Source organism: Crocuta crocuta, unplaced genomic scaffold (assembly GCF_008692635.1).
Source record: "Crocuta crocuta isolate KB4526 unplaced genomic scaffold, BGI_CrCroc_1.0 scaffold162, whole genome shotgun sequence".
NCBI lineage: Eukaryota > Metazoa > Chordata > Mammalia > Carnivora > Hyaenidae > Crocuta > Crocuta crocuta.
In genome coordinates this window covers 447,794-460,657 of record NW_027529433.1, presented here as the reverse complement: position 1 = coordinate 460,657, position 12,864 = coordinate 447,794, and the positions used below count along the sequence as shown (strand labels likewise).

General features: G+C 38.6%; 1 protein-coding gene across 2 annotated transcripts in view; it reads left to right on the top strand.

The window, feature by feature from the left end:
* The window catches only part of XRCC4 (X-ray repair cross complementing 4), a 262,099-nt gene extending 249,727 nt beyond the window's left edge, over positions 1-12,372 (top strand). The window contains exon 9 of one of the 2 annotated variants that reach the window (XM_077759852.1): positions 12,309-12,372. The gene's annotated coding sequence lies outside the window, so the exon portion shown is untranslated. Of the gene's footprint in view, positions 1-4,558; positions 4,729-12,308 lie in introns of those variants that run through there. The other variant, XM_077759851.1, reaches the window with a different exon arrangement.
* Positions 12,373-12,864: the final 492 nt, after the last annotated feature.

Genomic DNA, 12,864 nt, shown 5'->3' with positions numbered 1-12,864 from the left:
AAAAAAAAAAAAAAAAAAACTAATATATTTTTTCCCTTATGTTTCATCTGTCTATACTCATTCCAACTTGGCCTGATTTGTTGATCCCAAACCTGGATATATTGCCAAAACCTTGTCAGGATCCTGAGAAGAGACAGGAGCCCCCAACTCAGTTTTTAGTTATTTCAGGGCTACTTCTGCTTCCCCTAAATTTCCCCTCTATGACCACTGAGGCCTTCTAAAGGATATTACCAAGAACTTGGCAGTGAGGTCATGTGTCCTTTGTCACTACATGTCTGATTCTTGTTATAGATTCCCTGATACCTCAGTTTTCAAAGTGGTGGATCTGGAGCTGTGGCTTTTGTCTGTCTGTAGTGGGAAGTGCCCTCCTGCTTAGGTGGAAGGTAGATGCCATGCTAGAAGCACGGCACTCCCATGCTCCACGTCTTGCGTTATGGGTCACTCAGACATGCTCCCTGAGAAAGCTCTCATGAACAGGGAAATCATCATAATTCCCTTATTCCTTATCTCTGGAGAGAGAGGAGGGCTAGTCCCTTTCAGAGTCCCCACTGCCTTCCAAGTGTGTCTCTGCTTTTGAAGTGTCAACAAGCTCCAACTGAACTCATAATCTCCCTTCTACCTTTAGCCACATCTCGTTCCCATTTGGGTGCTTTCCAAATTGGTGGAAGGCACCAACCTTATCATGATTGGTATCACCGACTTTTCCATCTCCTGCACAGACATTTTTTTCCATCCTAGCTTCCATCCAGTCACCAAATTTTGTTACTTCTTCCTATATAGTGTCCAATATTCTCTACCGTCACTAACACTACTGCCACGAACAGAACTGCTACTGTTGCCTAGATCAGTGTCACAGATTGCTAAGGAGTCTTGCCCTTTAATCCTGCCCCTTCTCAGTCCTTTCTCCTGGTTCAGTTCAATTCAGTTCAGTTCGTGTTCCAGCTCCATGTTCCTTAATTGCTCCCTACTGCCTTCAATAAAAATGTCCAGTATTCTTAAACTGTCTTATAAGGCCTGTTTGGTATGATGCCTCCTTATTTCAGTGACACTTTTATCATTCTGTCTTTTGTTACTTTTCCCTCCCCTCCAGGAAACAAACAAACAAACAAACAAACAAAAAACCCTATACGTATAGGTACTGAATCACTACATCTTCCCATGCTCTGTCTTCACTTCCAACCCCTTGAATATTCTCTTCCCTTTGTCCTGAATACCCTTTCTCACTATGCTTTCTCCATTCTTTGACTAATTCCTATCCATCTTTTAAGTCTTGGATTGAAGACTTAATGTCACTTCCTCTAAAAGCTTTTCCTGACCATCCAAATCCTGATTAGACATTCTTCATAGATCTTTTGTTCACGCCATATTTCCCCCACCATACAGCATTCAGCATATTTAGTACACATGGCCCTTGTTAAGTGTATGTTTACTTCTCTGTCTCTGTCACAGGCATTCATAAAGACAAGCACCCAATCTTTTTCTGTTCAATTCTTTGTACCCAAAGTAGGTCTTCCTGAGTGAATGTATGGTGGTAAGAGGAAGACACTGCTGCAGAAGAAAGAGGGGATGGCTAGCAGTGACATATTACATGAATGATTAAAGACGCTGCTTGTAAGAAAGTCAGAACTGTCCTTAGGGTCACACAAAAGGAAACCAAAAAGAAGGAATCCACATTTGGGCGAAAGCTAATGAGCACGTTTTGAATCACAAGTTCAGATAAAATGTGCTAGTACAAAGGAGTTGAAATTCCAGAAAACACTCAAGAAGTTTGTTTACAGTGTGACTTCACTGCTTTGTGCAGCAAGTAATAACTTTATTGGTAGCTTCTCTTGGCTTGTTGTGATAACCACATAAAGGAAAAGAGCTATAACTGAGATATAGTTATGTTTATTTTGCAATACAGATGTCACAAGGGTATGAGGAGTTGCACAGCAAATAACCGTGTATTCACTACCTACCTTCAGGACTAACATATTATTAAATGCAGCAGAAGACCTGGTGCATCTTAAATTTAAAATGACTTTTCTCCCAGTTGTGCCGGTCTCCAGTTAAAGCACAGATTTATTTTTTAGAATGAAAAAAAATGTTTCCACTATGGAAAATCATAACTAATCTGTTGAAGTTTATACAGAAAATATCTTCAGTAACAAAGAGGCGTGCAGAGTTTCAGGAAGAAAGTGTGAGGGTCATGATGATAAAAGCAATGGAGGACCCGCAGATGTGCCGCAGGTCCTCCTCACTGTCATCAATCATAAGCCTGTCCTACTGCACAGTTCTCAACCACTAGGTCTTGGACCCCCGGGGGTAGCAGAATTTATTGTGAGGGGTCTGTAAATCCATATGCACATTCAGTATGGGTAGACTAAATAAATAATATGTCACACACACACACACAGTACTATTTTTTAAATGTCTGTAGATGAGGTGATGAATAAAATATAAATTCAGTTACTTGCTTTACTGAATTAATAGAACGCTTTGATCATTATGTATTTTCTCAATCTGTAGACATTGAAAGAATAGTAGCTAGCATGATACAGTCCTTATACTCAAAAAAGATTGGACTATTGCCATTGTTATTTGCTAGAAAACATGTATAAAGCCACTGGGTGGTGATTTAAACGAGGCAAAACATTTTCTTTAATGTTTCACTAATTATTTGCATTACAAAAATCTGTGTTTTTAGACACTTGCCAAATGTTTCAACAAACAAACTTGTTTTATTCACTCTTTGTTTCTACAGGATGCCTTTGTGCTAATGCCCCTCCTTAGTCCATACTCCACACAACAAGCACCATCAGATCTTGGAAAATGAAATAGGGCATCTAAGGGACGCCTGGGTGGCTCAGTGGGTTAAGCATCTGACTCTTGTTTTCAGGTCAGGTCATGATCCCAGGGTCAAGGGATCAAACCCCGTGTCAGGCTCTGGACTGACAGGGTGCCCACCTGCTTCTCCTTTTCTCTGTCTCTCTCTGTTTCTCTTTCTGTCTCTCTCTGTCTCTCTGTCCCTCCACTGCTTACTCACCCTCTCTTTCTCAAGAAAGAAAAGAAAGAGCATCTAAGGTTCAATTCCATAGGAGTCTGAGTGGGGTTTCTCTCCTTCCTTTCCCACAACACTTGATAGTGCTCCTGGAGTGGTGGGGGAGAGAGACCAGAAATCCCAGTTTTCTTCTTCTTGCTTTCTGCTTGATGTGCTTTGAGCTCCCCTGGGCTGCTTCCATCCCCTTGTGGCTATTTCTAATTTGTCTTCCTATAAGGAGTGTTATTTTGTGCTTTATTCATGCAGAGGAACCCACAGGCTCCTCGTGTGCTCTTATCTGCCTGGATACGTAACATGCACCCTTACGAGTGTTGATTTGTTTGGTAATTTTTTGTTTCCAATGGATTTGTCTCTTCTCACCAAGAAGATAATAAACTGACATATCTAAGCACATAATTCCTATTTTATGTTGAATGGAATTCACTGTGGAGGAAAAGCAACTCACACCCTTGTCTCAGTTCTTTTTTTCACTAGAGTCTAAGTGAGCAATAGAAATGCTCTTTCAAATTTAGCCTTGTTTTACAAAAACTCTTCACTGAAATATTTTTCAAAGTGAGACAGCACACAAGGTGGCACAATGGCCCAACATCATTCTCTAATTCCTGTAATGAAAAGTTCATTTATTTATCAGTTTTCTTTCATTCCCTCTGATCACACAAAAGAGGAAACCCTAATGTAGTGTTGGGGTATATTTAATACTTCATACAGGATCCCCACCTCCCTCCATTTTTCATTTATGTTTGAACAAACAGAGAGACTGTCTAGGTCTCACATTCAGAGCACAAGGTAGCAATGTTTATAGAAGGTTTAAAAGATTTTTTTTGTATTCATTGTATATATATTTTGTAGCTTCCATCTCTTTAAGGCAAATAGTATATTCTTTATCCATCTACAGTAGTGATATAATCTTGTAAAATATTAGAGTGAGTCAGTCTAAAGAAAAATATTACATAGGATATCGAGTTCATAGTACAGCCAAAACCATGTGAGTTACTTAAAAACGGAGTTTGGGAGGTCCTGCCTCATTACAAAGCAAATAGATTATGGGAAACAGAATAATAACCTGTGTGCAGTAAGTATTTTATCAAGGCAGAAAAGCTAGTCATTGCCCAACTTCTGAATAAGAGATTAATATGGCCATACAGTAGTGGGTAGGCATATGCAAGTTACAGAATTTTGACTTGACACTTTCCACCATATACTATCATATGTAATTACCAACAGGATTAGCTTCAACATCTTTGAATGTGAAAAAGAAGAGTGTGAAAAGAATAAATTTGGGTGTTTTTAACCCAACAGTATATCATTTTTCCAATGCACAGTGTCACGGGATCCATTAATAAAAGGGGTTAAAGATTACACTCTGAGAGGCTGGCAAAACAGCTCTCAAGTGCATTACTCAGCTTGAGGCAGACGTCACAAGGGGAACTGGCTGTCGTTTTAAAGCCAGTGGGTGTAAAACTTGTTGTTCCTTTCTATTTGTCTGTGAGATAATTCTGGCTCTCCCTTTCCCTCCAGGACATGGCTGCCAAAAAGAATTAATCCCATACCTACCCCATTCATGATGACCTCGGAAACAGGAGAAGCAAACGTTTCTTACTGTTAACCAGAAGCATTTCCCTAAATGACTGCAAATAGCACAAATGTCTGTTCCATTGATAGATAATTCCAGCGACACTTTTTTTTTTCAGCCAGTGGAGATAGCGTCACAGCGGGATAAAGTGGGCTGGAGTCACTAACTTTGACGTTCCAGTCTTGGATCTCCCACTGCCCAGCTCTCTTCTCTCAAGCCAGCCACTTAACCTCTCTTTGGAAGTCAGCTTCCTCACAAGTGAGACCAGCTCACATATACTTCTTGTCTAAGCACCAGATAAGGCAGATACTGTACAGAGGCAATAGCCACAGCTTAATCCACAGTGTAAAAGTGCTTTCCGGAAGGGTTTCTTACATTACTAAACTTCATATGTGCCCAATAGTGTCAAAGGTGACAGCCAAATAAAAATCCCTTCCTTGTTCTAAAGACTAGCCCCCTGGTTAGGGGCTTATTTTAATCATGAACCTTGATATACTTGTAAAAAAAAAAAAAATGTAGACTTGTTCTTCTTCGCATCTCCCTGTTGGTGGGTATCATTTAATGGGAGATTTTTCAGTTTTTTATTTGCTTTTGTTTGTATTTTGTGTTTCCTAGTTTTTTAGTTTTGTTTTTGCTTTGAGACTCTAATTTTCCAGGTATTTACAGAAGACTGGAAAAATAGTCCTCGCTTTCCAGAAAAATCATTTTTATAAAACAGAGATGCCATTTGTTACCCATAAAACATACTCTTTTTTAACATTACCTGCAATATAGAGAAGTCATATTCATGTGTTTACTTGGGCTGAGAATAGATAGCAAAATTTAGTCTTGGATATATAGAAAGATAATACTGTTATCTATTCTTCCACCATTACTAAAGATTTGGGTTCAGTTATAACAGGTTTTGCTGAGCAGTAAGGAATGCTAAGAGATATCTTGTGTAGACAAGTTAGTTTGTGTACTTGACCCAAGTAGTTAACACAGAGCAAAAGGGACTCAGTTTTCTGGCGCCCTGTGCCATATATTATTGTTGACTCCTGCTAGTCATTTCCTCTATGCAGACTCTCATGAACTGAAAAGCAAATTGACTTCCAAAACTTAACCTTTGCATAAATAAAAGCACAACATGCACGGAATGGTTTTAGTCCTTCTAAATTCTGTGATGTTCCATCTTTAATAAGGAACTAACTAGATTAAATTTAAATTCCTCAGGTATGAAGTAAAATGTGTATTCAGTGTATTTGACAACTTTTGAGACTGTAGAGATATATGATTTTTTGTAAAATAGTTTTTGAACCTTACCTTGATTCTGAGGGATCAAAAGAACAAGTTATGGCTGAGAAGACTGATAAGAACCGATGTGTATCGAAGATGGAAAAGAAATCTTAGGGACATTTTTTGTGTCTGAATTGGCCCAATCTCTTGACCATTTTAGCTTTGTATCCATCTCATTAGAAATAGTTTTCAACAAAGATAACCAGTAGGCAGATTACAAGTGGTGTGTTAGTGTGTGTGATGAGGTTTTCCATTTTTCTTTCTTTGAAGCTTTGAAAGAAAGAAGGAAGGAAGGAAGGAAGGAAGGAAGGAAGGAAGGAAGGAAGGAAGGAAGGAAGGAAAGAAAGAAAAAGAAAGAAAGAAAGGAAAGGAAAGGAAGGAAGGAGAAAACCTTAGGTGGTTATTATAATTGAAGTCCACTTTCATACTGGATTTCCTTCATTTCTCTTTAACCATGATTTTGAGCTGCATCTCCACTAAGGGGGAAGTAGCACTGGTGCTGATCCCAGCTTGGCAGAATTATTGGGTTCCACCCCAACAGTCACCAAAACATTAGGGTTTAGTCAGAATACCAGTTCATCACTTCATAAAACCAAAGTTCTTCTCTATCCCACAAAAACCTGTTCATGGACCATAGGGAGAGTGAGAGAGATGAGAATAGACTCACTCAGTAATAGGGCCTGGCCCTCTCAGATGTCAAAAGAGATTGAGACACTTCCATTTTTTAAGGCTCCTGGAGTACTAAAACAAGAAGGAAAAGGAGAAGAAGAGAAATGCCAGAACAGTATAGAAAAAAATTGTAGTGCATTTTAAGTACTTTAAAATCATTCTTTAAACACATAAAAAAATAAAATAACCTTTCTGGAAGACAAGATCAAATGGCCAGATTTGAGGCTGTTTGTGGCTTTAACAGCCCTAGCTAAATGGTTTTACTAAAGAACCTAATTCCCAATCATCATAGCTCCTGCTCAGAGCTGGATGGAAGTTCCAGGATCATTTAGCTTCATTGGATAGATAAAAAACTGAGGCCAGAGAGTCTAAATTATGTGCTTTAGAGTGCAGTCAATTAGTTGGTGGAAAAGCCTATCTGCATATACTCTCTATGCAAATGGAAGCCACAGAGGAGGTCTTGAGTGGGTGAAATGACACTAGCAATTGATAAGGTGATGAATATCAAAAGCAGTATTTCAGGGAAAGTAAGTATTGGGCAAAACCACCATAAAATGGACTGAGTCATGGCCAGATGTGGCTAAGCAAGACTCCAGATTGACATTTCTGCCTGATTTTGGTGAGGGCTACAATTATGACACTACCCCATAAGGCGAAATCGGAGATTCCTTATTTCCAGTACCCTTATTCTGTGTTTAGTTATCTAGTTGGAAATCTGTGTGAGGTTGTTGTGGAGATGGGCATCAACTTTCCCCAATGAATTTCTAAACTAGGAAGCATGGGCTCTTAGGAGTTGATTTTGACTCAGTCTTTTGTGAGACACTCTCGTCTTTGAGTCATGCTTTAATAATTTGGATCTCAGCAATGACTTTATTTATCTTGGGGAATTTACTTTTCTAGAGAACCTGAATAATTCCTCCCTTTTAGATATCAGAAGCAGACACTGGAAAAGCTGCTTTTTGGGTCATTTTCATACTGTTAGGATTCTGGGCTCCTTAGTAACTTGGCTAACCGTCTTGAATCAAATGTTAGGCAAGCGCTATTGGCTCTATCTCCTCATAGATCATTTCCAGCTGTTAGAACAACACAAATATGAAGTGTTCTAAGCCAGGAAAACTTGAAGTTTTCATTAGATCCCCATACACAGATTAGATGCAGTGATTTAAAGAAGTTTCAATCCCTTGTGTTTTGAGGGTGATGGGATATGGATACCGTAACACTGTTAGTTGGAATGTAATTTGATAGAAACATTCTAGTAGGCAATTTGGCAATATGTCTCAGAAGCCTCAAAATATATATATTTTCCAATTCAAGATGGCAGACTGAGCACATGCACTGGCCGCTCATTTCTTCTAAGACCTTACTTACTGAATTAAAAATATAGAAATGTAGAATAGAATCTCCCTTATACCTGTATCTCTCAAGTTCAGTAAGGAAAATTGAACCCATCAGTTCAATAGAGAGAGCTCAAAATAGGCACCTATTTATGAAAGTATAGGAGCATCTAAAAAGCCAGATGAATTTGCAACATCAGGGGCTACTGCCTCTACCAGGCTGGAGGGACCAAAGAAAAAAGTAGTATTGCTAGAGCCCAAGGCACCATGCCTTCATGGTGGGAGCTGGAACCATGAGAAAGGGGCTGCTTGGAGTCAGGAGGTGTTGGACAAGAAAGAAGAAATGTGACACTTAGAGAGGCTGCCAAGAGCAGAAAGAGAAGGTAGAGGTATATTGCCTCCTTCCTTTTTCTCTCTTCAGTATTCTACCGGTGCTTCCCATGTGCTGAACCTCCATGGAAGCCAGTTGGCATGGAAATGTCATTTACAGAGGCTGGTCACTGCTCTGTGATGGAGAACAGAGCAGGGAAACATTGAATAATGACTGAAAGCAAAAAAAGCAACTGCCTGGCACAACAGCCAAGAGAGAATGGGAAGTGTGTATGTCACTAAAGGTTGAGCTACTTAATAAATTCCTGGAATACAAAAAGTAGACGGGAGCCATTAGATAGAGGAGAAGGGCAGACCAATTGTCAACCTAGAATACACTTTGATAGCTCTATAAAGGAAGAAAGCTAACTGCCCTGTGGAACCCTTGACATACCTTGGGTATAGAGTCAGCAGATACAACAGAGAGGAGAGTGAAAGATGGAACTAAACAGAGAGAGATTGCTCAAAGATCCAGAATTCTTCAACATATATAAACACAGTAAGCAGGAAGTTGGCATTATACTCCCAGTCAAAATATGTGATGACTCCTTTCTAAAGTAATTGGGCATACTGGGAAAAGATAACATTTCTCCATTTGTTGATACCTCAGAAGGAAGCCATTATCATTTGGGCATTGTGCAGGCACTCAGTCTGGCAGCAAGTTCCCACTCCCATTGATCCTCAAAGTTTACTGGCCAACACTGCCTGGCCCAACCCAGGAAGCAATTTCAGAAGAAGGGGACAGGTCTGCTAGGAGAACAGTCTTATGCCATTACAAAAGCAGAACACCTGTTCCACCAATTGCACCTACCCAGGCCTGTTTTCTTAATAACAGGGAGAAGCCACTAAAATATGAGGAAAACTAGCAGTATAAAAAGAAAAGTACCGAATTCTAAAAAACAAACAAACAACAGAAAAACAGTCTTGGAGGAAGCTGAAATGATTTAGGGAAGAAAAAAAAAATCATCCTTAGAAATACTCTCAAAAAGATTCAAGAAAATACTACATCTATAAAACAAGAAATAGGAGAATGAAAGAATGAGAAAGCAGTCTTAGAGATTTAAAATATGATTGTCAAAATAAAGAAATTAGTAGAAGTACTAGAAAAAAGTAAAATCAAATCTCTCAAAACATTAATCAAAGAGTAAAAGATGGAAAATATGAAGAATGAACTCAGACGGCCTATATTCAATTAGTAAAAACCTCAGAAAGAGAGAAGGAGGCAAAGAAGTGTTTAAATGGTTCAACCAGATAGTAAAAAGATATGTGCTAGAGCTAAAGAAGGGTAAGACTCTTTGGTTTACAATGCCTCACCAAGTGTCCAGCCCAATGAATGGAAACAGACCCCCCACATGGGCACATTGTGTGGAAGTATCAGAACAATATAATTAGAAAGAAAACCTTACAAGCCTCCAGGCAGGAAAAAAGCCACTATTCACAAAGGAGAGAGTCTCAGACTGATACCTTTAAAGTTCTGAAGTAAAACTTTTTACCCAGAATTTTCTATATATATCATTTCAAAAATACAAGGAGTTAGTACATTTGTCACCTATGTGTCATCTCTTATGAAGCTACTTGAGTGTCCTCAGCAGAGAAGTTCAGTAACTAAGGAAGGTAGGAACAGTAGTCCTGACCCAGGAAAGGAATAAAGGGATGTTCCAGATTGACACAGGCCTCAGAGCCACCAGTCCTGAGGAGAATGAGACAGCACGCCCCAAGGGGAGAAATCAGAGACAGTGTTTGCCTTATGGAATAGCTAATATGGCTTAGAGTGTAGAAAAAATAAAGGGCAAATAGCAAAGGGAATGGGAGTAGGAAATAATAGAAATACCAGGGGAAAGATTATACTACAAAATCTTAATCAAAATGTGACAAAAACTAAATGCCTTAATTTTAAGGAATCCATAGACCTTCATTCTAGAAAGAAAATCCTTTGGGTGGTTTAGATTTCTGTACAAGGGCCCATGGAAAAGGCACTGGAAGCCTGGTGTATCAATTGGCATGGTGTACATCTGTTTTTGGATTAAAGAATAATACTGGCAAATCAGTTTGTTGGTTTTCTTTTTAAGAGACAACCCAATGACATAACAGGAAAGGTTCATTTGTATTTGCAGCAGAGAACAGAAATATTGACTACTTGGATTACATGTCAAAGGAAAACTAACAAAAGATGGCACAAAAATTTTCTGGAAGGAAATATGGAAAAAAATGGATGACTTTCTCAACTTTAAGGGGTGGTCAAGATCAAGAAATAGTGTCATAATTGGAAAAAGAAATAAAAATGTAGTCTTCTAACCTAAAAGTAACCAATAGTAAAACTAAAAGTAATATAATAAATATTCAGGTGGGGGGGGGATCATGAAAATGAGCAAATCCCAGTCTTCATCTTGAGGAGCCGCTACATATTGTTTAAAGTAGTTAGATGGAAGAATACATGTATTATCTAGATCCTTCATACCCCAAAATGAGGCATTAATGTCACCTGTTAGAAAAGCGCAGTCTCAGCCCTGCCCCACACCCCGCAACTGCAGAACTCCTGAAATGGGCTCTGCATCTTAAGAAGATCCATCAGTGTTTCATCTGCACTTTAAACTTGAATAGCGCTCCTCTAAAATGACAGTTCTCAACTTTGGCCGTGTGTTTTTAGAATCACCTGCAGAACTTTTAAAAATACATCATTTAGAAGAGGCAAAGGCCCCCACTTTAAGAGATGATGCTTTGAAAGGGATGGCATACCAAAATCAGTATTTTTTTATTAACAGCTTCTGAGGTAGTTCCAATACGTAGTCATGGTTGAGAACCAGTGATCTGGAATAACTATGATAAGTGATGAAGAGAGTGAAGACAAAATATTTTTAAATGTTTCTTCTGGACCTATTGAGGCATTGGGCTGAGAAGGAGGAAGCGTGGGAAAGAAGACTGTTGTTTTAAATGAATAAACAAACGAAAAGCAGAACCAGACCTATAAATACAGAGAACAAACTGATGGCTGCCAGAGGGGGGAGGGGTGGGGGTTGGGCAAAAGGAGTGCAGGGGAGAGGGAGATACAATCTTCCAGTTATGAGATGAGTAAGTCATGGGAGTACAAGCACAGCATAAGGAATACAGTCAATGATATTGTACTAGTGATGTAATGGGACAGATGGTAGCTACACATATTATGAGCAGAGCAGAATATATAAACTTGTCTGAATCACTACCTTGTACACGTGAAACTAATGTAACACTGTGTGTCTCAACTATACTCAAATAAAAAGAAAAGAATAAACTCATTTGGATAAGAAATGTTCTAAGATTTGATTTGTATCTTGCACATGTGTTACTTGAAATCTAGGTTTCTTTTTAGGCATATAGACTTTGACTCAGAAATTCTACTTGTAGGAACTTTTGTTAAGCAAATAGTTGATCTATTACACAAATATTTATTCATAATTTTGAGAATTATAAACAATATAAATGCTCACTTAAAAATGCAGTACCTGCACAGCCATGTTTTTCACAGCATTACTCACAATAGCCAAGACAGAAGCAACCCAAATGTCCACTGGTGGATGAACAGATGAACAGAATGTGGTGTATGCAGACAATTGAATATTATTCAGCCTTAAAAGGTAAAGAAACTGTCCCATGCAATGACATGGATGAATCTTGGAGACATTATGGTAAGTGAAGTGAGCCGTTCAGAAAGAGACGAAGATTGCATGATTCACTTATATAAGGTATCTAAAATATTTAAACTCATATGGTAATTACCAGGGGCTGAGGGGAGAGCTGTTGTTTAATGGATTTAGTGTTTCAGTTCTAGAAGGTGAAAAAGTGCTAAAGATTGGTTTGAGAACAGTGTGAATAAACTGAACACTGCTGAACTGTACACTTAAGATGGTAAATTTTATGTGTTTTTTACAAAAATATTTCCCCATAATTTTTAAATGTATTTTGTTAAACAACTCTCTATCTATTTGAATGCATAGTAAAAACTGCAGTACAGTATGCAACAAAGTGGTTGTATGGCTTGCTAAGCTACAATTGCGACCTTTTCTCTTTCTAGATTCTTTGCTGTTTTCAGAGTAAGCACAAAATATTGTTATATATAAGGAGGAAAAAGAAGAAGCTGTTTCCACTTTAAACAATATAAAACAAAACTTCCATTGGAGTTTACTATGAGTGAATTTACTTCGCTCCCTCATTTGCCAAAGAAGCAATTACATTCTCCTGAGAAATTCAGGACTTCACATCCCTGTAGGAAATCTTTGTGTAGTGTCTGGATCTTTTGGGACTTCTGAGTATTCTCTCTAGTCTTGGGGAAAAGAATCAAAAGGTAAGTAACCCTTTTACACATGAAGCAGAAAAACTGGTTAACGTCATGGAATAAATTTTGTCTCATGAATTCCTTTAGCTTCAAGGAATGGTAAAGCAGAGTGGACATTGGAGAAAATGAGAGGAGGAAGGGGCATGTAGGAATTAATTGATCTGGACAGAATTGCCCAGCTCAAGTGTATGTTAACATTTTAGCTTTGTGTTACCACTGTTTTATCTTGATCCTGTCTGGGTATCCTGAGTCATAGTGACAAAAATGTGGGTCATTATATCACAACTGTTGTACG